This window comes from Amblyomma maculatum, chromosome 1, assembly GCF_055883805.1.
Source record: "Amblyomma maculatum isolate TAMU_Amacu chromosome 1, ASM5588380v1, whole genome shotgun sequence".
Taxonomy (NCBI): Eukaryota; Metazoa; Arthropoda; class Arachnida; order Ixodida; family Ixodidae; genus Amblyomma; species Amblyomma maculatum.
In genome coordinates, this window is record NC_139344.1 from 483,920,494 (window position 1) to 483,944,572 (window position 24,079).

The window sequence follows — 24,079 nt, forward strand, 5'->3', positions numbered from 1 at the left end:
TAAACCCAGTTATAACCTAAGACAGGTCTGCAGTTTTACTTCTTGGTTCTGTGAAATTTTTGCGTGAAGAAGAGTGGAAACCAAAATAAGGAGTACATATAAGTGAAATCACCGTGGGAATGTTTACAGCAAACCCCTATTTCTCGTAGTCATAAACTTGGGAAAAAACATTTTGCAATTGCACTGATAGGGCAACTGTGGCAGCAGCCTCCACCATCTCCGCTGCAGTTCGCGCAACATGGTTATGAGAGGTGTGAGGAAGGTGGCCAGAGACACCTTGCCTGGGAAATTGTGCAGTCATGCCATCACTGCTTGAGCTTGACTGGCCGTGAAGGCACCTGTGTCTTCACGCATGTTCCCGCTCTGTCTGTCCAGCACAGCCGCCCCAGGAAATACATACTTGCCACTCACATTGCCACTGCTTTCCTCCGTCCCCATTCGAACATGCGAAAGCTGTCATTGGAATCTTGCGAGCAGTTGCATGGTTGTGCTGTTTACCTTTAAATCTGTCAGTGAATAACTTAGTGATAGATACTGATTGATAATGATAGTTAGTGACAGTGATGATAATGACAGAGATTACTATGATGTCATGGCCGAAACTTACACCATGATGACATCACATTCAGTCGTGACGTTACCAGGCGACTCGAGCACATGTGAAGGTTAACCCGATCCAGTCGTCAGTGCAGCGCCTTTCATTTGGCGTTTGCTCAAACGCCACATGACACAGCATACAAAAGCAGACGCAGTACAGCAAGCATCAGCAGCATTTCAAATTGGTTTACAGGAAAGAAAAGGCGTATCTCACACTTCTCCGCGAGCACCTGAATCGAGCCATAAGGAAAACGAGGAAGGAGGTGCCATAGTGGAGGGCATCAGACCACCGTGCAATAAAGGCTTTCACCTCATTGCTCTTTAGTGGTCCAAAGTGCCCCTAGAGTTTTTACTTTTTGCTCGTATGAGCATTCAGTTTAGTGCTGCATAGTGTAATGTTAAAAAAGCACGAGTACCAGGGACCGATGCATTTGTCACCTGCAGTCGCTCATTACGACCTTGGCTGTTCCTTTTATGTTATTTTGTGTTTGTCATGACACATTAATGTGTTACCCCGCCGGTGTGGCGCAGTGGTTAGGGCACTTCCTAAGGATGCGGGATCGAATCCTGGCCTCGGCGACCGCTTTTCGATGGAGGCGAAAAGCAAGGCGACCGTGTGCTGTGGAATACCAGTGCACGTTAAAGAACCCCAGGTGGTCTAAATTTCCGGAGTCCTCCACTACAGCGTCTCTCATAGCCTGAGTCGCTTTGGGACGTTAAACCCCACAAACCATTCCATGTGGTTCTGCCAGATATACAGTAACTTGGCACTAGCTAACAGAAAGTCGCTGTAGAGAGTAGTGATGTGGTACTAGCTGGTATTATATTGCGCAGGGCCGCTCTAGCATTTTTTTTTTTTTTTTTTCCCGGAAGCTTAAATGGAATTCTTTTTGACTCGGGCAGAAAAGTTTCGCAATTTGAACGCCTGTGCTCTTCTCTAGCGTTGCTCTGTGCCTGCACTTCACTGCAGTGCAGGCAGGCACTGAGTGCTGTGATTTAACTTCCCAAAATAAATGCCACCGAGTGGTACTTTTTTCTTAATACAGGTCATACATTTACTATAACAACCTTACTCTGTATTTTACAGCTGTAAATGCTGCAAAAAGCAAATTTTCTAAACTTGAGAATTTTATTCTGGCATGGCTTATATCCTCTAATCTCCAAAACAATTTTCTTGGGTTCCTTTACTTCTAGAAAACTTGGGATATTATTGGAACAACTACGATGAGAACAGCAAATTTTACAAATTTGAAATTAAAGTGTATGAGAACATGCAAGATGACGACCATGGCACAAACTTTTTTTTTTCTGCCTAAAACAAGCTGGGGTAATGTTTGTCGTAGTAATCCAATACAGTCCTTTTCTGAACTGAAGGCGGCCGAACGTAAAGTTCGCGTCAAATGGCATGATATGGGTCTGTGTGCAGGCTTCACACAACTAACTCGTACCCTCAGGCAAGTCCAGTAAAAGAATCTGACTGCTGAGCTGCTACCCGGCACAACAGAACCCAGAATGCAACCTAATCCTACGTTAGCCTGCATACTTAATATTTTTGAGACAAAGCATTCATAGAAGGTTGAAAAAACTTGTACATGCAGAATGCGATAAAAAAATCTGGAACAAGTTTTATGACACGCATGCCATTTTTCACAGCATATCACACAACTTGGAAGAAAGTCGACAACTTCACTTTGGAAGCAAATTTTTGTGAAAATGTACAACACCACTGGGAAGGAAAACAATTGAAGCAGTTGAAACAAAAAATTTGGTGGCGCATGTGTCAGTGAACCCTCAGCACACAAAGACAAAGGTAGCTTTACTGCACATACTGTAACACGAGTTGAATGCTCTGGGTAAATTTTCATAGTGCTGCAGGGTTTTTATGTGTTTATTATATGAACAATGCAAAAAAAAAAATCGGTGAACTCCATAAAAGGTGCCACATTAGAACAAAAATTAGCAGTGCTATGCCTAGATAATTCCACTGCAAGAATGCATATGTGCTGAATCATGTTCTGTTGCCATAAACAAAGTACAGTATGTGAGGAATACAAGTTTGATTCCCAGAGGAAACAGGATTTATTTATTTTATTTACCCCACTAATCACACATGTGCTCTGTGCTGTCGTACAGTACAGCAAGTAACGGTATATGGTACCTGTAATAAGACATAGTTTATGCTGGTTACATTGGCTGTCATGCAAAGATGTAATCAATGCAATTCACACTTTTTGTAGTGGCTTGAAATTGTTGACTGCGACCCCGACCAGTTCGCACGTGAACGCCGGCAACCACTGTGATTTTGTAGTATCGATGACAGTCGCCGCAGATGATGAGGGGAATGTCTGGTGCCCTCACAATGCATCAGCCATCTCGCAGATAAGTGCTGCCATTTAACGCCACCTTTGCAATTCTTGTTTAAATGGCTATGGGTTGTACAAACTGGAAACTCTAGCAGACTAACAATCTTGTGCATTCGCAATGCCGTAATAACATTGCATGGATAGTAATTTAGAAAAAAATAAATACATTCACAGTTGTTCACTGGACAATATTTTGCAAGTAATAATTCAACTGTACTGCACAAGAATTTTCAAAACTCCTCTGAGCCTCACTAGGGCTCCTATGAATGTCGTGCAGCCTTGGTGGATGGAACTGTGACAGATTATTGTAGTTGAAAATGTAGCCATTAAATACTGTCCTTTTCAAAATGCGTGATAGAGCATTACACTGCAGTGCACAGGTGTAGAACATAAAAACAACATGGCTGCAGCTGCGAGCTATCTGGTGGCTGTTGCACATACTCCATGATAGTAAATCAGGTATAGGTATCTTCCATGGGGCAGGTAGCTAGTAGCAGGCTAGGCAGGCAAACAGGGTTCTTTCATGGCTCTGGTCCACCAACAATGTGACAGTGCTGCAAGTCATCTATACTTGGGCAGATTACCTAACATGCAGACAACTACTGTAAAGTCAAACACTGAACTTACCAAAAAATTAAGTTGATAAATGAAATGTACTGCCTTTGGATCTGAGCAAGAATGAGAACAGAGGCAAGCCTGTTTCGATGCATTCCCTAAAGCCACATCTCTATGCTGTTCTGACCAGTTTATTTGTTTTACAAGAATACACTAGGAAAAAACCAAGCGATCCCACATTACATCTACGTTGTGCACTACAGTTATAAAAATAAAAATCATAGCTAACGAGTACGTGACCCCGTTCGATAATGAAGTACATTTACTTTGCTGTACAGCGTACCACTCGTCTCGGGACTGACGGACAGCGTGTCAGGCCCTTATCATTTGCCAAACAAAAAGCGAAGCTAGTAAATCAACATTACACACTATTAAGAAGCGGTCAACACACTTGAAACACAGCTAGTCTGCAAACTATTACCACAGTCATCATACATAAAAGCAACAACAGGCGCATACATGCAGCATGTGCTGATAAGGCGCGTCCGATGCAAGTGCAAAACTGACGTTGGCCTCGGTGATCTTACGACTGCTAGGGGAAAGCTACATGCCTCACATTCACACTAAAAAATAATTCAAAGCACTTCTGACACAAACGTAACCCTTCGATGTCTCTGTAGTCACAATGCCTAAACACTTTCAGCGGAGCGCTTTATTCAGTTCTGCGCAGGCAAGCTCAGAACTTCGCTCAGACAACCTCAAGTGCAGCAAGAAAGTAACCTTACTGCAATGTTGGGCAAGTTATACACAGTTAAACGTCCCGAAACAAATCGTTCCCAGTTAATTTCACACAGCGATTCGCGGAAGAATCGCGGTTCTAGCGCAGGCACCGTGCTTACCATTATGGCACTTAAATATATTAACTCATTTCCTTCCAAAAAGCAATCAGCTGGCTTTCTATTCGACTTACCAAAGTGATGCTCACCGTGCGTCGCCTGATGGCCATTTTATGGTTCGTTAGCATTAGCAACAAATAGATAAAGCGCAACACAGGCTCCGTAAAGCACTGGAAGGAGAATAACCAAAGTCAATAACGCGTCAAACATTTTTTTAAAACGTTTCATGTAACGCGCCGCAACTCAAATAATTTAGCGGAGGGGGCGATGATGATGATAATGGCGCACACACCATCGTATCTGAAATTGTTGCAAATGAAACTATACAGTTTCAGTTAAACAAAGGAGGTGGTGACGCATAAACTACAAGTGCGAATTTTAATTATCTAAATGTGTCCTTTTACTGAATTAATTTCTGTTGGTATTCGACGTTTTCGCCACCTGCAACGCTGTCACTCAACCGTTGCAACGGCGCGCCATTTGAACCGGCTCGTTGTACGGTGCTCGCACAAGTCTCTGCAGTTCTCTCGAGTTCTCTCTTCTCAGTTCAGCTCTCTCTGCAAGCCACCCAGAGGCTATATGACTCATTTATCACGCCACAAGTAACGTTTAAACCACAGTTCAGCAATGCGACACTAGAGCCATTCAATGAAGGACTACACTTATTCCTAGTCTGGCATTTATTTCCTTTGCGCATTTTCACTCTGTCCATTCATAACAAAAACTTTGAAGATAAATCAAGTGGCTAAGTGGGCTTCCCACAGTGCAGTTACATATCTATAGTTATTTCATAAATTGGCAACAGAGTTTTGACTCTGTTGCCACTGCCTGCCTGCATTAGGTATGCTGAAGGGAATTAATGGTCTGCAATCATCGCTGCTTCATGCGTTAGCTGCAGCCGCCAACCTTGGCTCATTTGCCGACATTATCTCTTCATCCCAGTGTCTGGTATCCCTTGCTTGTTTCACTCCCTCGAAATCTAATCAATTAGCTGAAAAGCCCTATTTCCTGGATTACATGTCCCACTCTAATGCTTCTTTTCAGTTTTCTGCACCATGTGCTGCAATCTCAACTGCAGGTACTCTACTGCAAGATGGCCAGCACTCTGTGTCATATGGTATGGTGTTGCGGCAGCGTAGAAGTACCACCCACAGAAACCATCAGATGAGGACCTGCTTATGCCCTCACCTTTTTGGACCAAGGACGCCACTTGCCTAGGGCAAATAAGGCCTGCTCATTTCAATAATAGCCTATTACTACTTCCTTGTTATGATTACCTTGAAACTGTACTTTAATCCACATCTGTGTTTGTGAAGGTTTTCCAAATTATTTTACTTTCTATAACCAGCTGCAGTCCTTTGCTTAGGTATTTTAAACTAATGCTTTAATATCCACTTTTCGGCCTTTCAAATGATCACATGATAGCAAGCTGCCTTTTATTACATTATATGTACAGCACCTTCCAAATTTATATTCACCTCTTTTTGCTCTTGGGGAAATATTTCTCATGGTTCAGATTCAGAGTGACTACCTGGCTTAAAAACATTACTCCCTTCCTACGTCCGAAACCTTCCTACCTATGTGCAGCAGTGACTTTGTGGCTATGCATTCGACTGCTAATCCTAAGGTTTTTTAAGATTAAATACATGGCTACATTTCGGCAGAGGCATGATGTAAAGACACCTGTGGGCTATACAATGTCAGTGCATATTAAAGGACACCAAGCAGTCAAAATTAATTAGCTCTTTCCCATGCTTGCCGTCTTTCATAGACCGCATTAGGTTTTGGCATTCCCGATCCCTGTGTGCCATGTCAATACCTCTACCTGTTGTAAAGTTGCTCTCATCACAAAGGGTTGAAAAATAAACTTTCATCTTGTAGTTTCTTTAGGTCCTTGAGCATGTGCTGTTATTGAGGCAGTGGGCAATATTTGGCTGGGGCCTTAGACATGCAATAGCCCAAACCAGATTCGAAATCGAGGAAACAGTTTAGCTGAAACAAATGTCGATTTCAGTCTCATCGACATCAACTGCAATGCCCGTTCTCTTTTTCTACAGGAATATAATGTAGACATGATGCAATGCTGTTCTCCCAAATGTTTTCCGATTGTCATGGCTACTACAGTTCAAAATAATGAGACCAAAGAGCACGACACACAAGGAATGCTTATTCGCAATGGAAGCATTTTATTGCAAGCTATGAAGTAAATACATCTGTCGTGAAGAACAAGCAAAAGATTGCAATAAACCATCAAAACAAAATTTAAAACCCCATCTAGAAAAGCAAAAATCTAATGCCATGTTTTCATGGAAAGCAGCCATTTTTCAAAAAAGGCTGCTCTTTGAAGCTGCTCACAAAATTATTTCAGCATAAATGCTCATTTGCTACAATCCTCTTTTTTTCCAACTAGACACAAAGTCTGCAAGACCTTGTGTATAAAATGTCACCAACCAGCACGCAGCTGCCATGCCATCAGCAAAACCATGCGCCCAACTGCTCATTGCACACCGGCCAAAACTCTGCACTGCCTTTGGGCAAGTGGAAAACAGCTGCAAAGCATCTTAAAACCCATCCACCTTTTGTTTCTATTTTAAGGTGCTATCATTTCTCCTGCTTCAATCATTCCTTTCGTTTTAAGGTGCGATTCCATAAACTGAACTTGTTTATGAACCACCCTAAATTCGAAAATGTGTTCAAACCTGCTGTCTGTGAGGCAGCGCCTTCAGAATGCGCGATGGCCAAAAATACTTTTGCAGCAGACTCGTTAATAACAGAGCTACAACCATCAAAACCGGTATGTTTCTCTCCTTCCCTTCCATCACCAAAGAGTCTCTCCCTCCTCCCTGGTTGACTAGCCTCCACAAGAGACAATACGCGTAGGGCTGGTACATGTAGGCTCCCTAAATACGCAAAATGCGGAGCGCCATCTCTTAGTGCTTTGAGAAACTATGCCCGCCATGTTGGTTCGGTCAACAAAATGAAAACGCTGCCCTGTGCTGGGTAAAAACAGCTACGAGAACGCATCAACTGCAGTCATTATGGCCCCGACTTTTACAGGCATTCTTTTTTTTTCTTGCTGGTTGGTTTGTAGGGTTTAACGTCCAAAAAAGACTCAGGTATGAGAGACGCCATAGTGAAGGTCCCCGACAATTCCGACCACCTGGAGTTCTTTCTTTAAGGTGCACTGACATTGCACAAACACTGGTGCCTTGCTTTTTGCCTTCCATCAAAAAGCTACCGCCGCAGCTTTATTATTTTTTTTCTTGCTTTCTGCTACCCAAGCACCACCAGTGACCTTAGTTTGAAGGTTGAGAAGTGAGCTTTGGCTCATCCAGCTACAATGCCAATAAGGAGGGGGAGAGGCTGAGCTCAATGGGTGGCCGAAGCATAGGTGCGAGGCCTCTGGCCTTTCTTAGGAAACCAAGCCCGTGCATGTATGGATGTTCTGTGTTTTCTGTATTCATGGTTATGCATGGTGTACCATGGCTGGATTCGAGTGGCGACGGTGCGCTCTTTACGACCTACGCATGGAGGGTGCTTCCTGTCAGCTACAGCTGCGAAATCGTGGCACTGTGTGGCATTGACGCGTCTACTCAGTGATGCCGTCATTTGGTGTGCAACAAGCTGGAAAAAAAAAAAGCGGAGGCTGGCCAAGCCTGTGGCTGCAAGCCTGCACTTTCACCCGGTTGTGATTCTCATTAAACTTGAGCGTTCAGAGCGACCTGCAGTGATTTTTGCCGCTGTACTGAGAGTTATAGATGATAGGTGTGGCGGCCGTGAGCCATCCTTACAGGCTCTGGCTGTGTACCAGCATCTTGCCGAAGAGCCAAAACCAGGGAAAAATTCACATAAAATATAGCTAAATTATTGGAACAGAGTTCTCCATCACTCGGAAATTGATGAAAGGAAACACCGCAAGTTTTTCAAACTTGCTGACGTGGGCACGTCGTTCAGAGGAAATAAAGTTCAAATGTGTGGCAGAAAACATACGTATGGGTCCGGACCGAAGGAAATACCAAAAGCACACTGCTGCCGAGAAGCTCAACTATTGTCATGAAGTTAGCTTCGTTACAAACTAGCCGCAGAGTTTAGCAACATAGGTGGCAGGCAAAGACAAGGGTCGGAAGGCTTTCCTACTATCCTTATATGAGGATGGTGATGAATGTCTCCTGTTATTTTGAGGTGATGTTGCGCACGCCTCAGAACAGGAAAAGCAGTTACAGTGAATGCGCTGTTCAAAGTGCACAAAAAGTGCAATAAGAGCAGGTTACCCTTTTTTTTTTAATTTGCACTAACAACTTAAAACAGGTCAACGACCAGCCTGACTTGCAGACACGTGAAGGCGCCCGAAATTTTGGTACATGTGCAGAAGCAGACAGAAATGTGCCCAAAAGCGAAAAGATGCCATCACACTGGCATATCATTTGAAATAATGCATGTGGGCAAAACAGGTACTCCTCCTTGCTCGGCCACTAATTGTAACAGGCCTGGCAGAACAGGCCCGAGAGGCCAAAAATGTTCATGTGATAAATTCTGTGCTTCTGTAGCCATGTCAATGCATTTTTGACAGTTCCCCTCATATCATGAAGGAAACAAAGTTACAGCAGGAAGAAAAAAATCAGCTTTTGTGCAGCATAATGGGACTGACCTTACAATAGTATGCTGCTACTTGCCGTACTGCAGACTGATAACCCAAATCACTGTTGTATTCAGATGGTAATTAGCACATGTTGCGCACTGTAAGCAATAAGACAAAGTAAGTATTACTACGATCAAAATGTGCTAAATAATACTGTTGAGCCTACACTGCACCGCTTTTGCGCACACAAAATTGAGACTACATAATTTCTCTAAGTATTTCGCTCACTCCGTAAACTGAACACTTGAACGCTTGAAGGCGCGAACGCAGGTGCGCACCGGGCGCCGCCACAGAAGAGAGTGACCAGGGTTGGGTAAATCCTGCACACACTTCACGGGGAAGAGAGCACTGCTTGCCTAGAAGAGCTGCCATTATATCTGCGGTGAATGCGCAGGCTGTATGAAAGTGCGCGCCGCTGCCACTTGAGTCCAGCCGTTGGTGTATGAATAGCACAGTGCACAGAACACTCTGAAGCATGCATAGACAAGGGCAAGAAACTAAAAGCCTTCTTTCTTGTGTGAGAGTATGCATGAGTGAAAACGAAATGCAAGACAAAAAAGTGCGTGACATCAGCAGACCAAGTGACACCCCTCGCCCATCAGTCGGAGAGAAACCAATGGATGCAGTATCTGTTGGTACCTCATCGACAAAGTTCGATGGCCAGCGCAAAGGATGAGGAGGTTTGGCTGTTTTAAAAGGACCACGAGAGCTTTGGTTTGCATTTTGTTGCTTTCCAGTGTGTGCATCGCTGCAGTATTTCGCAGAGACCATGTCCAACGCCTTATCGGGCTTGGTTAAAATGTCAGCGTGGTCAGTAGCCCTTGAATATGTTAGCTCTCTTAAATGAACAATCTGAAATAAGCAAGGACATAAGTTGTGCTGGCCATATTGTGGACTGCTTTCAAGGCAATGTGTGTAATGCCAAATAATCTGAGGAGTTGAATAAACCGTTTGGGGTGCCGTTTTGTTTTTTAAATATGCATTGTAATACCATTTAACACAGCTTGGCCACCCAACTTGGGCACACCAGCTAACACAAAGCTTTAGCTGCACTACACTAATCCCTCTGTCACACAAACACTTCCGATCCTCATTGAACTCAATCTGCATTCAGGCTTTCAAGAAGGATTGAAGCATCCGGTGCTACATGGGCGTTTTCAGTGAGCATTAAGAAATTTCCTACGTGGTTCGTTGTCTGCTGTCAGTCGCAATGAGTCTCAAAAAGAAATTTAAGATTGGAGTAATGATAGCACGATTTCAGTGTACACAGCAGCATTCCGCTTTTGGCGCCTCAGGTCACCTAACCTATCCTCCCAGCGGTCAAGTGCTACAGTGCAGTTTCTCTTCCGCTCCACAGTTTCCACGTTGACGCAGTAGAAGAGAACGCCACCTTAGCTTCCACTGGCAGTGGACTACGGTGTCAATATTATAAAATTAGCTGTTCTACGAATGTTCTATCATGCCTTTTATTACATTTATGTGTTATTATGTGCAGTTCTATTGCATTTATTCGTTTTCAAGTTTTAGAGCTCGTTGATAACGAGGGTGTCAATGACCGCTTTTGAGTGTGCTTGAAATCTCGAGAGCGATTGAGGAAGCAACCTTGAGTCAAGCAGGCTCGAGCTCAACTGCACTTGACAGTTGCCGTGTGACAACCTCGATCTACAATGAGTTGAATGTAGATCCAGTTCAATGAGGATTGAAACTGTTCGTATGAGAGCAGTTTAACTCGCACCTTGCAGGAACAAGCAGTCTATATACACCTTTTCAATAAGTGTTACTCGGTGCCACCATATTGTTCGCTCCTCCTCTCTGGATTGCTGCAAACCGGCTCTGCTTCCACTGTGCCAGCACCAAATGCACAAAGCAGTCCAGCAGGTAATATGGTGACACCCCGTGACCACTTATTGGAAAAGTGCACACTACTATGACTATGCTACAGTATGCTAAGGAAGTGAACACACAAAAAAGCCAGGCAATCATGTTACTCTGGTAACGAATGTTTAATTGTGGCTGGCCTTGCATATGGCGGGCAGCAATGCATGTACCTCTGTCTTCGGACAGGACAGCAGGGTTGTAAGCATCTCCAGCAAACACTGTGCGGATGTTCGTTTTGTTATAAAAACTTAGGAGAAACTTGAGATCTGTCTTTAAGAGTATAGCATGGTAGCGTCAACAGCTCCCGTCTGCAGCTTCCCTCAAAGATCCTTGGTCGCATACATGCACCTTGCTTTTTATAAATGAAGTCTTTAAAGAACTTTGCTGCAACCTACAAAAAGAAAAAAAAAAAAAAAATGTAGGAAGTGCGTAAGAGCTAAGATCGCTAAGGTGAACACAACCCGGCACCAGAATTAGAATATGTGACTAATAGGTATGGTGCAGGGAATGCAGCCTTCTAGTTACACACGTCAAATGACAGATCGAATACCGCACGCCCATCCTCCGAGGTCCTGTGTATAAGCGCATAAGTGGCCCGAGTATGCATGGGGTTGCCATTAGCCTCTTTGTCACCTCTCTGCGGCGGTTTGCACAGCCAGGATGCTTCCTTTCCTCTTCTCTGCAACGTGGCAACAGAGCACGCACCTGCCAGAGCTCTTCACACGCAAGTTCCAGTATGAAGGACGTTTTTTGATGACAATTTCTGATCACACTTTCTGTACATGACGCACATGAGCCAATCAAAATACAGCTATTTAAATGCCCTTTAAACACATGAATATTGTGAATATAAGAATAATACACAAGATAAATTCTCAGCACTGGGTAAAATATTCACAAAGTATTGTCAAACATGAATATAAAAACAAGAAATTGTAATAAAATCTTGAGGATATACAAAAGGCAGAAAAATGCTCATTTCTTAAACTACAGCTTGAAAATGAAGAAGTTTTCTTTTTTGCCTCAACTCCTTCAGCACCATGTAATTTGTTTATTAAATAAAATATTTACACAATCTTGCTATTAGATAATACTAAAATGCAGGCATTTAGATCCTCAATTAAATAAATGCCCATGTTTTTGTTTTGGCTTTATCATCATCATCAGCCTGATTATACCCACTGCAGGGCGAAGGCGTCTCCAATATTTCTCCACTTAACCCGGTTCTGTGCTAGCTGCATCCACTTGACCCCTGCGAACTTCTTAATCTCATCCGCCCACCTAACTTTCTGCCGCCCCCTGCTACGCTTTCCTTCCCTTGGAATCCAGTTTGTTACCCTCAGCGACCATCGGTTATCCTCTCTTCGCACTACATGCCCTGCCCATGTCCATTTCTTCTTCTTAATTTCCACTAGAATGTCGGTAACTTGAGTTAATTCTCTGACCCACTCTGCACGCTTTCTATCTCTTAATGTTACCCCTGCCATTTTTCGTTCCATAACCCTCTGGGTTGTCCTCAACTTAAGTAGAAGTCTCTTGGTTAGCCTCCAGGTTTCAGCCCCATAGGTGAGTACAGGCAAGATGCAACTGTTGTATACTTTCCTCTTGAGCGATACCGGTAAGCTGCTAGTCATAATCTGCGAGTGCTTGCCAAATGTGCTCCATCCCAATCTTATTCTTCTTGTTATTTCCTTTTCATGGTCCGGATCTGCGATTACTACCTGTGCTAAGTTATGTCCTAAGTTTTATGTTATGTGTTTGGCTTTATACATAACATAAAAACCTTTTTCTCCGAAATTTGCAGAAAAAATTCAAAAAGTGAAAGAAAAGGGGGCATGAATATCAAAATAAGACAGCAAGAAAAATAATTCAGAATACTAAAAATATGCTACACTGCCTCTTGTATTACTAGTAAAGATATTGTGCACCTATCGGCAGATTTCTTTTTTTCGTAGTGCTGTTCAGAAGCAGTGGTCATTCTTGACTTCCTGCAGCAGTTGTTGAGAGTCTCATGTACCTATTCTCCAAATCACACTAACAAAATGCAGCGAAGCCCAACTGCCAAAGAAGTAATAATTTATGTTCTGAAGTTCATTTTGAAGGTGTGCTGTTCTCTCAGAAATATAGCTAAGTTGCTGAAAACACCCATTTTTAAGCTCGGCCTTCCTCTACTCATTTTACAGTTGATACCATTGGCATTTCCAAACCTTTCAGGATTTATGACTGGATTATTTGGTGATATGTTTTCCAGAAGGTGGGAGAGTTTGCCATCAAATTTGAAAATCTGCTATAGGAGTTTGGTGTTCAAACTCCAGTCGATTTGCTTGAAGAAGTTCCACACTTGAAGTTCAGGAGAAGCCATATCAAGTAGTACCAAGCTTTCATTGCTGCTGAAACCCAGCGAATGGAAACAGAACAGTGGGAACACAAAATGAGCACGTGTAACTGACCAAGGGCGATCAGAGATTGAAACTAAGCTTTTCTTGGCCCCTAGCTGAAGTTCGAGGCTGACATTTGACTGATTCATCATCTGAGCTGAACTGAGAGCTAGTAAAATTGTCTTCAAGAGACTTCGCTACTGCTCTCATAAAAAGAAAACTATAGTAGAAGCAGCAGAATCGTGTGAACGGCGCCAAAGACCTCTTTATTTCGAATAATTTTTAAATGTCGCACTGTGCCAGAAAGAACAAAAAAAAAAAAAAATAAAAAAAATAAACAAGCTGCACACAAACAGAAACTATGGTTGTCACAATAGCCCCACTGCGGTGGTGCAGTGGTTAAGATGCTAGATTACTGTGCCGGAGTACCCATGTCCGAACCCAATCGCTGGCGGCTGCTTTCCATAGACCTCCACTATGGCACCCATTTCTGTCTTTCCACTTTGACTCCCTCCTCCCTTCCCTTACGGCCCAGTTCAGATGCCCACAGAAACAAGTGACAGATTCTGTGCCTTTCCATCCCTGTGAACTAGTTACTATAACTACTTTTGTCATACTATCTGCCTAAATGGGGCTACATGTTCCAAACACGAAAATTTACGTCTGCCAGTGTGTGAGAACCATCATTCAGATATGAACGATTGGCTTAAAGCGGTCCTGAAAGGTATAAGCCCTAATCCCTTAATTTGTTCCGGTATTATCTCACACATAATCATCAGCATACAACCATAATCTACCACATTGTGCCTAAGACCACCCAACATGGGTATAAAGCTCTGTTTTAACCAAGCTGTATGAATGTGGAGTAGCACGTCTGATACTGGATCCAAGGGTCTCGGAGGGTTCTATTCCACCTCACCCTCTCACCTCAAAGGAGCTGCCCGAGTTAGCAGCTCCAGATAGCGTCGTCCTCTCTTTTCTCGATTCTTTGTCTCTTTTGCGCTTTTCCACAATATGAGCTCCAGCCAGTTCGGCCATATCATGTGGCCTCATGACATCGCAGAACCAGACAACCAATCAGTGCATGGCCATGTCACCTGCCAAAGGCATGGTTGTGATTTTTCTCAAGGGTGACGCCTTTTACGCCACCGCAATAAAGCAACCATTCTACAATAAGTCACTTCTTGTGGAGCACTTTTCACTACTGCTGCTGCATTGTATGATATGGGCAGGTCAAATTATGTCCCCCCTGTAAAGAGCAGTTTGTTTGCACAGCCTCCTATCCGATGTGGATGTAGGCTACAATACAGCACACAACAGCGGCAGGGCAGACACATTAAAAAACATGGCAGCCCTTACGAAAGCCAGCTGCTCTTTCAGCTGATAGAAAGTCCAAGATTTTCCCAATTCTATTATCTTGTAGGCAATGGACAGTAACCCGATCAGTTTAAGTTTGCAAGTGCTTGACAGCCCCTTTTTTTAATAGATTATGGTACTGTTAGGATCCTTCCAAGATTTTAATACGCTTGAGGTCGTGAGGCACTACACACACAAAGCAAGCAGTTTTTCTAGCACAATCTCCCTACCACTCTTCAAAGATCTGCAGGTGCCTATCCATACCAGCCGATTTCCCTCTTTGCATTGCTTCTAAGGCTTTTTTACTTCCTCCATGACCAGCATAACGTACAACCTGCTCACATTACTGCCCGTCATCCTGACTGCTTCAGGGAAATGTCATCAGCAAATTGCAGATTACTGGGTATTCTCCATCTACTCTTATCCCTGAAGGCATATCACCTAGCACATAGTACAATAGATGCTGTCAAGAGAGTACAATAAGTGGCCGATTCCATGCCATGTTACCTAAGACAATGCCATGTTTTAGACACCATCACACACAGATAACATTTTCTCGGAGAACCACAGCTGTGTTACCTCCACAAGGGATCAAGTTTTCTTCTATATGACAAACTCTCCAATAAATGTCAGGCCTGTTCAGGTATTAATCTGTTACTTTAATTCGCAAGGCTAGAAGCTAGACTGGCAAAAAATTGCAGTCACACATTTGTGCGTCCCACCTCCCCCCACTGCAAATCATGTGTTCCAAACCACCCAGAATGATTTTCAAATAATAGCATATCAGCAAATGCAAGGGTGACAATATACAACAAGATTAAATACGTTGCAAGCAAGGTGTTTTAAACTTAACTGGGAGCACGCTCTAAACCTGTGGAAGCAGTGAGAGTATCCATTTGGTCACATCAGTCGCAGCTCACTGCACTACTGAGGTGGCGGTGTAATCGAACTGGCGGAGGGAACTCGTTCCTCGCCGCCAAGAATTCATTGCCTCTGCAGATGTAAATAAATGAGAGTAATACTGGAATTACATTTAGTTTGCATAAATTCAGCAAACTCACTCACAATAGAATTTGGTTCGAGTAAAGCAAGTGAGAGTGCCTGCTGCAGAAGGAAAAAGGTAGCAACGAGACTGGCTGTCAATGCTAGCACAAATACAAATATTTAGCACGCTTACAAAACACTGAAATAGCAACAAAGAGAATCTAAGTTAAATCACTTGTGCAGTAAGTGCCCAATATGCTGCGGCTTGCATGGAACTGCAATGGAGAGTGCTTATAGCAGCAACTGCCAAGCTCTACGACAGGATTACGAGGTACTCTCAATGGTGCCTCACTCTCCCACAAAACATGCCAGCTCAGATTAATTATTGCTCTCTTTTCAAATAAGGTGTCAATGGCCTTGGCAGCAGCTTGAAGCCAAGCACTGCCAACTATTTATGTTGGAGCAGGCAAAAGATATATATATTAGGGAACTCTGCGGTAGCAACATATATCCAAAGTGTTAAATCTATATAAACAAGCTCAGTGAGTTCCACCAATGCAGTTATTTCGGCAGTAAAAGGACAGATATTGTCACAGGCATGAACCTATGCTAGCTGAGGAGTAATGAAGTTACCCTCATTGCTGCATACACCGAAATAAGTGTACTTGACAGTGGAAGGTCTGAGCAAATAAGCACATGAATTCGGTCATGTATATAACCACACTTTTGTAGCCATTTCATGCTGTGCAGTAGGCTTGTTGCACTTCGGGCTTGTTGCACTTCGAGGTTCAGTCCGCACAGGGCCTACTTACGTTTAAACTATCTCTCAGCTGGCCAGCAACCCCCCTTTTAGCAGTCCGCAGATATTACTCATGTATTGCAGCACTACCACGTATGGTCTGTACAGATGAGTGCCACTTACCTTCCAACAGTTTTCCGAAAGAAGCCCGACATTTTCTATGGGCCGAGCCGCTCCATCGGTTGAAGCTGCGAGGAAGGCAATAAAACCCAGATTATAAACCAGCGCGTTCACGCTGGCGCACGCAAAAATGCCTTATACTGCCCAAAAAAATATAAGCGAACTCAGAAATAGTCTTACGTTATCTTTTAGTCGCCTCATATGTCCCAATACTCCAGTGCATCCGGAAGACAACAGCAACCGGCGACCGATCGGTGCACAGCAGCAGGAATGGAAGTTGTTCCAAGCGAAATGAAACGAGATCGTGGACGCCATTACGCAGTCTCGTCGTCTCCTCACGCCTTCGCCCGGAGACTGTCGCGCGATTACGCCACGTCAATAATTGAGGATAACGCATGCTTGCGCTGCCGTGCAAAAACTCGTTAAAGAAGCTGCAATGAAGGCGATGGCAGAAAGACGACAAATACTTTACTTGGAGTTCGCGGGCATGTATGTACGACTCACCGCAGTCAGTAGGACTGCACCGAGGGCTGCGCCCTTGAATTTAAGGCTATATTCCACGAACTGAATCCGCATTTCACCGAGTTTGCATCTACCGGGATGATGGCCCGCGAACTGCAGCAGACCGACGCATGAAAGACAACCTAGGGTGCCTAGGGCTCGTAAAGCGCAGATGCTCGTTGTCTGAAAAGCGCGCCAGCCTTCCTTCTTTACTTTGGGCGGCTCAGTGAACATCTGGGTTTGAGGCTTACTTCTAGAAAAAAACAACCACTAAAACTTATTTGACGTCACATCCGTCCAAAAGAACAACTTATCCTCCTTTCCACTTTGGTCCTGGGCGCGCATGCGCAGTTCACGGAGCCGGCTCTCTGCAAGTTCAGCTGACCACGACACAAAGCCAAAATGGCGGAACTGCAATCACGTGATTTCATGACCTGAACTTGCAGAGAGCCGGCTCCGTAAACTGCGCATGCGCGCCCAGAACCAAAGTGGAAAGGAGGATGCGTTGATTCTCTCGACGGATGTGACGTCAAATAACTTTTAGTATTTGCTTTTTTCTGGAAATAAGCCTCAAACTCAGATGTCAATTACCCCGTTTCACAGCGCCCGAGCCATGGTAGAAGAACAAATGGTAGCGTAACTCCCATAGAAGCCTGCGTGTCGACTCTGAGCGAGGCTTTAGTTTCCCAGCGCCCCCTGCGAACTGTGAGGCACAACAAACACGTGACGTTGCTTGTGACGTCACAGGGACGTGATTTTGGCGGGGAATTTGATCGTCTTTTTACTTGTAAACGAAAAGCAAGGCCAACGACGACGGAGGCAGAACGATGCTCAGATAAGGCAGAAAAATGGACACCGTAACTGTTGAGCCAACTTGACATGGATTTCTACAGTCAAGTTTTACGTTAACTGAAATGTTACGGCATCTTTAACCACCTTATCATAGCATCGTTCTGCCTCCGTCGTCGTTAGCCTAGTATTTCGTCGCGCGTCATGTAAACGCATTCTGGGGCTTCGGCAAGCACATGGATAGAATCACATGGCTTGAGGCATTTCACTAAGGGCATAAATGAGTGAAGCTGTGCTGCATAGAAAGCCAGGCTTTATTAATTCACGATTACTTACATGGACGATTCACGACAATGAAATCTTTAAGTGTAGGAAAGCGACCACCGCTCATTCGTCACGGTCTTCATGAAATCCTCGTGATAACAAAATGACCTCAGCGTCGGTCTCCTAACGAGACGCGGTGAGATTATAAAAGGGTAAAAAATCTTGCTAACAAACAAAGTACATATCAGTGTCAAAGAACAACAAAAACAAACGAACGGAATAACTAACGCTAGCGCTAGAACGCCAACCTGTAAGAGCTTAGGTAAGCAATTCAAATTGGGATTACTAGTATTTAGAAGTTAATGCGGCTGAGAAGTCAAAATATCTACGATATAGCTTTTCTCCAATAAATCTCGCCCTGTTCATGATTCCATTATTTTACTCGCGCTTCATTTGCCACTGAGAGGAGTCAATGTGAGGTTACAAATATACAACTTAAGCATTTAACATGTTCATGAGAAAGATCCCATTGACAATAGGAACATCACTGTAATAACAGCTAAAGCACGTTCAGCGAACGTTGGTGCGGTAATACGACGCAGTAAGCAAAACACGCAGCAAAGGGAGCGGAACGGAAGGCTTTGAGCAATGCGACACGCATCTTGGGGGCAATAAAATCTCACCTTCACCGTTCAATTAAAACATGCAGCGATACGCCGCTCATGCAGACGTGTATCCGTAAAACAATTAAGCCACCACTTTTGCGACATGCCTGGGAGGCCGAGCCGAACCGCCGAGCTGTGACGCAGCATTGTCCCATCGTCCGGAAATGCGCACATGCAGCGGCAATCAGTTTCTCATCGAGCACACACAGTCTTCGCCTTGCTGTAAAGCTCTACCACAACCAGCATAATAAAATACTGACTGTTTGTTACAGATAACCCACTCTGTACGCAGCGCGCAACGATGAACGTTGAACCGGGGCCGATGACGCACCCATCCCGCGGATGAAAAAAGCCGCCATGTCTGAGCTTTGGGCAACTACGCAGCGGATAATAAGTGGCCGAGAGAGGCCGTTAGAAACAAGTTAAAATATTATTAAAAATGTGACACGTTTTTTCTTACGCAAGAAACAAAAACTGCATTCATTCCTGAGCTCGAATATTATGTTTACTTTCTAGTTCTTTGGAGTTCTGGCAGATCTTATTTTCTGTGCGCTAGTAATTTGCCTCACAGTTCGCAGGAGCCCTCATCATCGAGTTGATGCCGCTGGCAGTAGGCAGCTGCACGCGTTTTCTTCCAAGTTGCGCGACCAGTTGTACATTGACCTTGCCCGAGCCACCCGAACAAAAGCTGGCGCGCTTTTCGCGCAACGGGTGCTCGCGCCTTGCGAGCCCTAGGTCGCTTTTCATGCGTCGGCTTGTTGTAGTTTGCGGGGCATCATCCCGATAGATGCAAATTCGGTGAAAATCTGATTCAGTTCGTGGATTGTTGCCCTAAATTCAACAGCGTAGCCTTCGGTCCTGTCCCTGGCCTGTCTGCAGCCTCCGACTACGGTGAGTCGTACGCGAAGGATGGTGTTTCGTACATGCCCGCGAGCTCTAGGTAAAGCATTTGTCAGCGCTCTGCTACAGTCTTGCAGTTGTTTTAACGAGTTTTTACACGGCAGTGCAGCTATGCGGTAGTAACAATTACTGACGCGGCGTAATCACGCGACAGTCTCCGGGCGAAGGCATGTGGAGACTGCATAATGGCGTCGATCCCGTTTCTTCGCGCTTGAAACAACCGTTGCATACCTGCTGCTGTGCACCGATCGGTCGCCGGTTGCTGTTGTCTTCGGGGTGCACTGGGGTATTGGGACGTACGCGGCGACTTACAGATGATGTGAAACTATTTGTGAGTTTGTGAGTCGACAGTCACGGAAGTTTGTAATTTGCTTTTTTTTTTTTTTTTTTGAAGATTCTTCGTTCGTGGCCTAGTTTGTTTGGGCAGTAGCAGGCATTTTGGTGTGCGCCAGCGTGAACGCGCTGGTTTATGATCAGGAGGCTTTATTGCCTTCCTCGCAGCTTCAGCAGATAGAGTGGCTGGGCCCATAGAAACGGTCGTGCTTCTGTCAAAAAACTCGAAAGGTATTCATCCATGCGGCCCATACGTGGTGCTGCAGTGCAAGAGGTCAGCTTCTTTGCAGTGTCGACGAAGTGCTAAAGAAGGGGAGTTACTGGCCAGCTGAGAGACAGTATAAATGTAAACTGGCCCAGTGCGAAATGAGCCCCGGAGTGAAATGAGCCTACTGCTCAGCACGAAATGGTTACAAGATACGGGCGTATACCCGCACGAATTTATTGTGCTTATATGCTCACACGTTCCACTGTCGAGTACTCACATCGGTGCATGCAGCAATGAGGGTTACTCTTCGGCTATCATAGGTTCTTGCCCATGAGAGTATCTGCCCTTTTACTACCAAAATAACTGCATTGGTAGAACTCGCTGAGCTTATTTATATAGATTTAACACTACTAATGCATGTCGCTACCGCCGAGTTCCCTAATATATATCTTTTGCCTGCTCCAGCAGCGTCATCACTTTGAGAAAACTGGGAATGATAGCAGAAATAATGCCCCCATAAATAGTGGGCAGTGCTTCGCTTCAAGCTGCTGTCAAGGCCATTGACAGCTTATTTGAAAACAAAGCAATAATTAACCTGACGTGGTATGTTTTGTTGAGGAGAGTGAGGCACCGTTGCATGTACAGCCTTTGTCAAAAGTGTAGAGCCCGGGGGGTCCGCTTCTGAGCCGAATAGTGGCACTGATGTAGAATTAGTTGAGGCCTTTCCCACTGAAGGGGGTAGGACAAAAAATCTTCTTGCCATCAACAAAGTTGGAATACTGGCAATTCATTACAAGCCGCAGGAACTGGCCCAGAAGCAGACCCCCTGGGCTCTACACTTTTGACAAAGACTGTACCTCGTAATCCTGTCAAAGAGCTTGGCAGTTGCTGCTATAAGCACTCTTGATTACAATTCCATGCAAGCTGCATAACAGCATATTCCGCACTTACTGCACACATGATTTAACTTAGTCTCTTTGTTGCTATTTCAGTGTTTTGCAAGTGTGCTAAATATTTGTATTTGTGCTAGCATTGACTGCTAGTCTCGTTACTGCCTTTTTCCTTCTGCGCCAGGCACTCTCATTTGCTTTACTCAAATCAAATTTTACTGTGAGTGAGTTTGCTGAATTTATGCAAACTAGATGTAATTGCAGTATTGCTCTCATTTATTTACATTTGCAGAGGCAAGGAATACTCGGGGCCGACGTACGAGTTTCTTATGCAAACTAGATGTAATTGCAGTATTGCTCTCATTTATTTACATTTGCAGAGGCAAGGAATACTCGGGGCCGACGTACGAGTTTCTTCCACCAGTTGGATTCCTCTGCTACCTCGGTAGTGCAGTGCGCTGTAACTGGTGTGACCAAATGGATACTCTCACTCCTTCTACTGGTTTAGAGCGTGCTCCTAGTTAAGTTTAAAATACCTTGCTTGCAATGTATTTAATCTTGTTGTGGAATATTGTCACCCTTGCATTTTCTGATATGTTATTATTTGGAAAGCATTCAGAGTGATTTTGGACGCATGATTTGCCTTGGCGGGAGGTGGAGAACCACAAATGTGTGACTGCAATTTTTTGCCTCTCTAGTTTTCAGCCTTTAGAATTAAAGCAGCAGATTGATATGTGAACAGGCCTGGCATAGATTAAAGAGTTTGTCATATACAACACTTGACCCTTGTGGGGATAACACAGCTGTGGTTATCTGAGCAAAAGTTCTCTGTATGTGATGGTGTCCGAAACATGGCATTGTCTTAAGTAACTTGGCATGGAATCGGCCACTTCTTGCACTCTCTTGACAGCATCTATTGTAATGTGTGCTAGGCGACATGCCTTCGGATCTGTTGTATGTCTGCAGCAGTTGCCTTGATGTATCAAGATGGGGTGGTTGTTGCGAGTTGGAAATTGCTATTCTCCCGACTACACCAATAAAATGCAGTGAAGCCAAATACCAGGAACCAATGTGTTATGTGGTTCATTGTGAAGGCTTGTCATTCTCGTAACTTTGCCAAATTGCTAGAAACATTATTTTTAAGCCCGGTCTTCTTTTGCTCATAGCACAACTCATTTCGTGCATTTGTCAACTTTTTGTGGTTTATAGTTGGCACATTTTGCAGAGGGTGACAAAATTTGAGCTGGTGTGCCACGAAGGTTAAATATCTGTTTATTGAACTCTTCTCGGGAAGCTACATGCAAATCCTGCCTAATGTGGCTGTGAGGGCTTCGCACTTGATTGATGTACCGGCGCTTTACTTGTGGCAGCTGGTCTACATTGTACAGGACTGCCACTTTGAGGAGCACCAGCACTGCTATGAAGCAGATTCACAGCATTGTTCCTGGTGGAAGCAAACCACTGCAGATGTTGCCCTCATTCCAATGCAGCTTCAGCCAGTGAAGTTTCATAATGCCCGTGTTGGACGAACAAGAGGCCTATGAACTTGAGCATTTCACTTAGTAATTCCTTCCAAACATCCATCAAAACAAGCAACCTGTTGGGTTTCCCCCAAATCCCTGTACAATCATATGTTTATTTTTATTTTTACAAATAGTTTGTATCATAAGCTGGAGAGCCTTCACTCAAGTATACAATAGGTTCCTATCTACGTGAAAACTACACGCTTGTGTGCCAGTATCAGCAGATCGTTCCCAATGATTGTGGACACCCTCCTAAACAGAGATAAAACTGAGAACATGCAGTGATCATGGGTACATACTCAAAAGCAAGTGGGTACGGAAACTGTGTGCACCTTTGGCCACTGCAATTGTAGTACCTGAATCGCTAAAAGCTGAAATCAGAGCTTCTTCTGACTCTTCTGGCTTCTTTGCTGCTAGTGCGATAAAAAAATTCTGTAGCTGAAGTTGCTGAATCTCACAATTTCAGTGTTTTTTTGTTGTGCGGCCTGACATGAACATTTCTCCATCTAAGCTGCCACCATTCTTCAGATAAAGATCGCTTCTGTGTCATTACTTGGTGCGATATATGTCAGGGATACACATAAGCTCTGCGTTTAAGCGTATGACTCAACATTGTTAACAGCTATAGTCGGCAGCTGCACTTGGGAGTCTTCTGCATATTGATTTTCAAGCTTACCTTTCTACTTTTCCTGTCTAGGTCATCATTATTTGCAGTTCATCCCAGAGTTGCTTAGCAAGGCAATGTCATCAGCAAATCGCAGATTACTGAGGTATTCTCCATCTACCCTTATCCATAACTGCTCCCATTCTAAGTCTCTGAATACTTCCTCTAAGCAAGCTGTGAATAGTATTGGGGAGATTGTGTCTCCTTGCCTAACACCTTTCTTTATCGGAATTTTGTTACTTTATGCAGAACTATGGTTGCTGTGCAGCCACTATGTCTTCCAGCACTTTCACGTACGGCTCGTCTACCCCCTGATTTCTCAATGCCTGCATCACCGCCGAGGTTTCAACCGAGTCAAATGCTTTTTCGTAATCAAGGAATGCTATGTACAAGGGCTGGTTATATTCCGAGCATTTTTCTATCACCTGATTGATGGTATGGTTATGATTGATAGTAGAGTACCGTTTCCGAAACCGCTTGATCCTTTGCTTGATTGCAGTCTAAGGTTGCCCCGATTCTATTGGCGATTACCTTAGTAAACACCTTATACGTAACAGACAGAAAGCTGATTGGTCTGTAATTTTTAAGGTCCTTCCCCTTTCTTATGAATGAGGATAATGTTTGCATTCTTCCATGGTTCCGGTATCGTCGATGACACCAGGCACTGCGTATACAGGGTGGCCAGTTTTTCTAGCACGATATCCCCCCGTCCTTCAGCAAATCTGTAGTTATCTGATCCTCTCTAGCCGATTTCCCCCTTTTCATAGTTTTTAGTGC

The 24,079-nt window shown here is 44.1% G+C and overlaps 2 long non-coding RNA genes across 3 annotated transcripts; one reads left to right on the forward strand and one right to left on the reverse strand.

The window, feature by feature from the left end:
* Nucleotides 1-5,209: 5,209 nt before the first annotated feature.
* On the reverse strand, nt 5,210-17,279 carry LOC146210119 (uncharacterized). 2 transcript variants are annotated; one of them, XR_014708294.1, is made up of 4 exons: nt 17,070-17,279; nt 16,746-16,919; nt 16,569-16,633; nt 5,210-11,319 (listed from the first exon to the last, which is right to left on the reverse strand). It is a non-coding gene; the product is annotated as an uncharacterized LOC146210119 (long non-coding RNA). The 2 variants fall into 2 exon arrangements; XR_014708295.1 differs by having other exon boundaries at nt 16,746-16,996.
* A 2,167-nt stretch (nt 17,280-19,446) lies between these two features.
* LOC146210120 (uncharacterized) lies at nt 19,447-22,181 on the forward strand. Its single transcript, XR_014708296.1, has 2 exons — nt 19,447-19,675; nt 21,496-22,181. It is a non-coding gene; the product is annotated as an uncharacterized LOC146210120 (long non-coding RNA).
* The last annotated feature ends 1,898 nt before the right edge of the window (nt 22,182-24,079 follow it).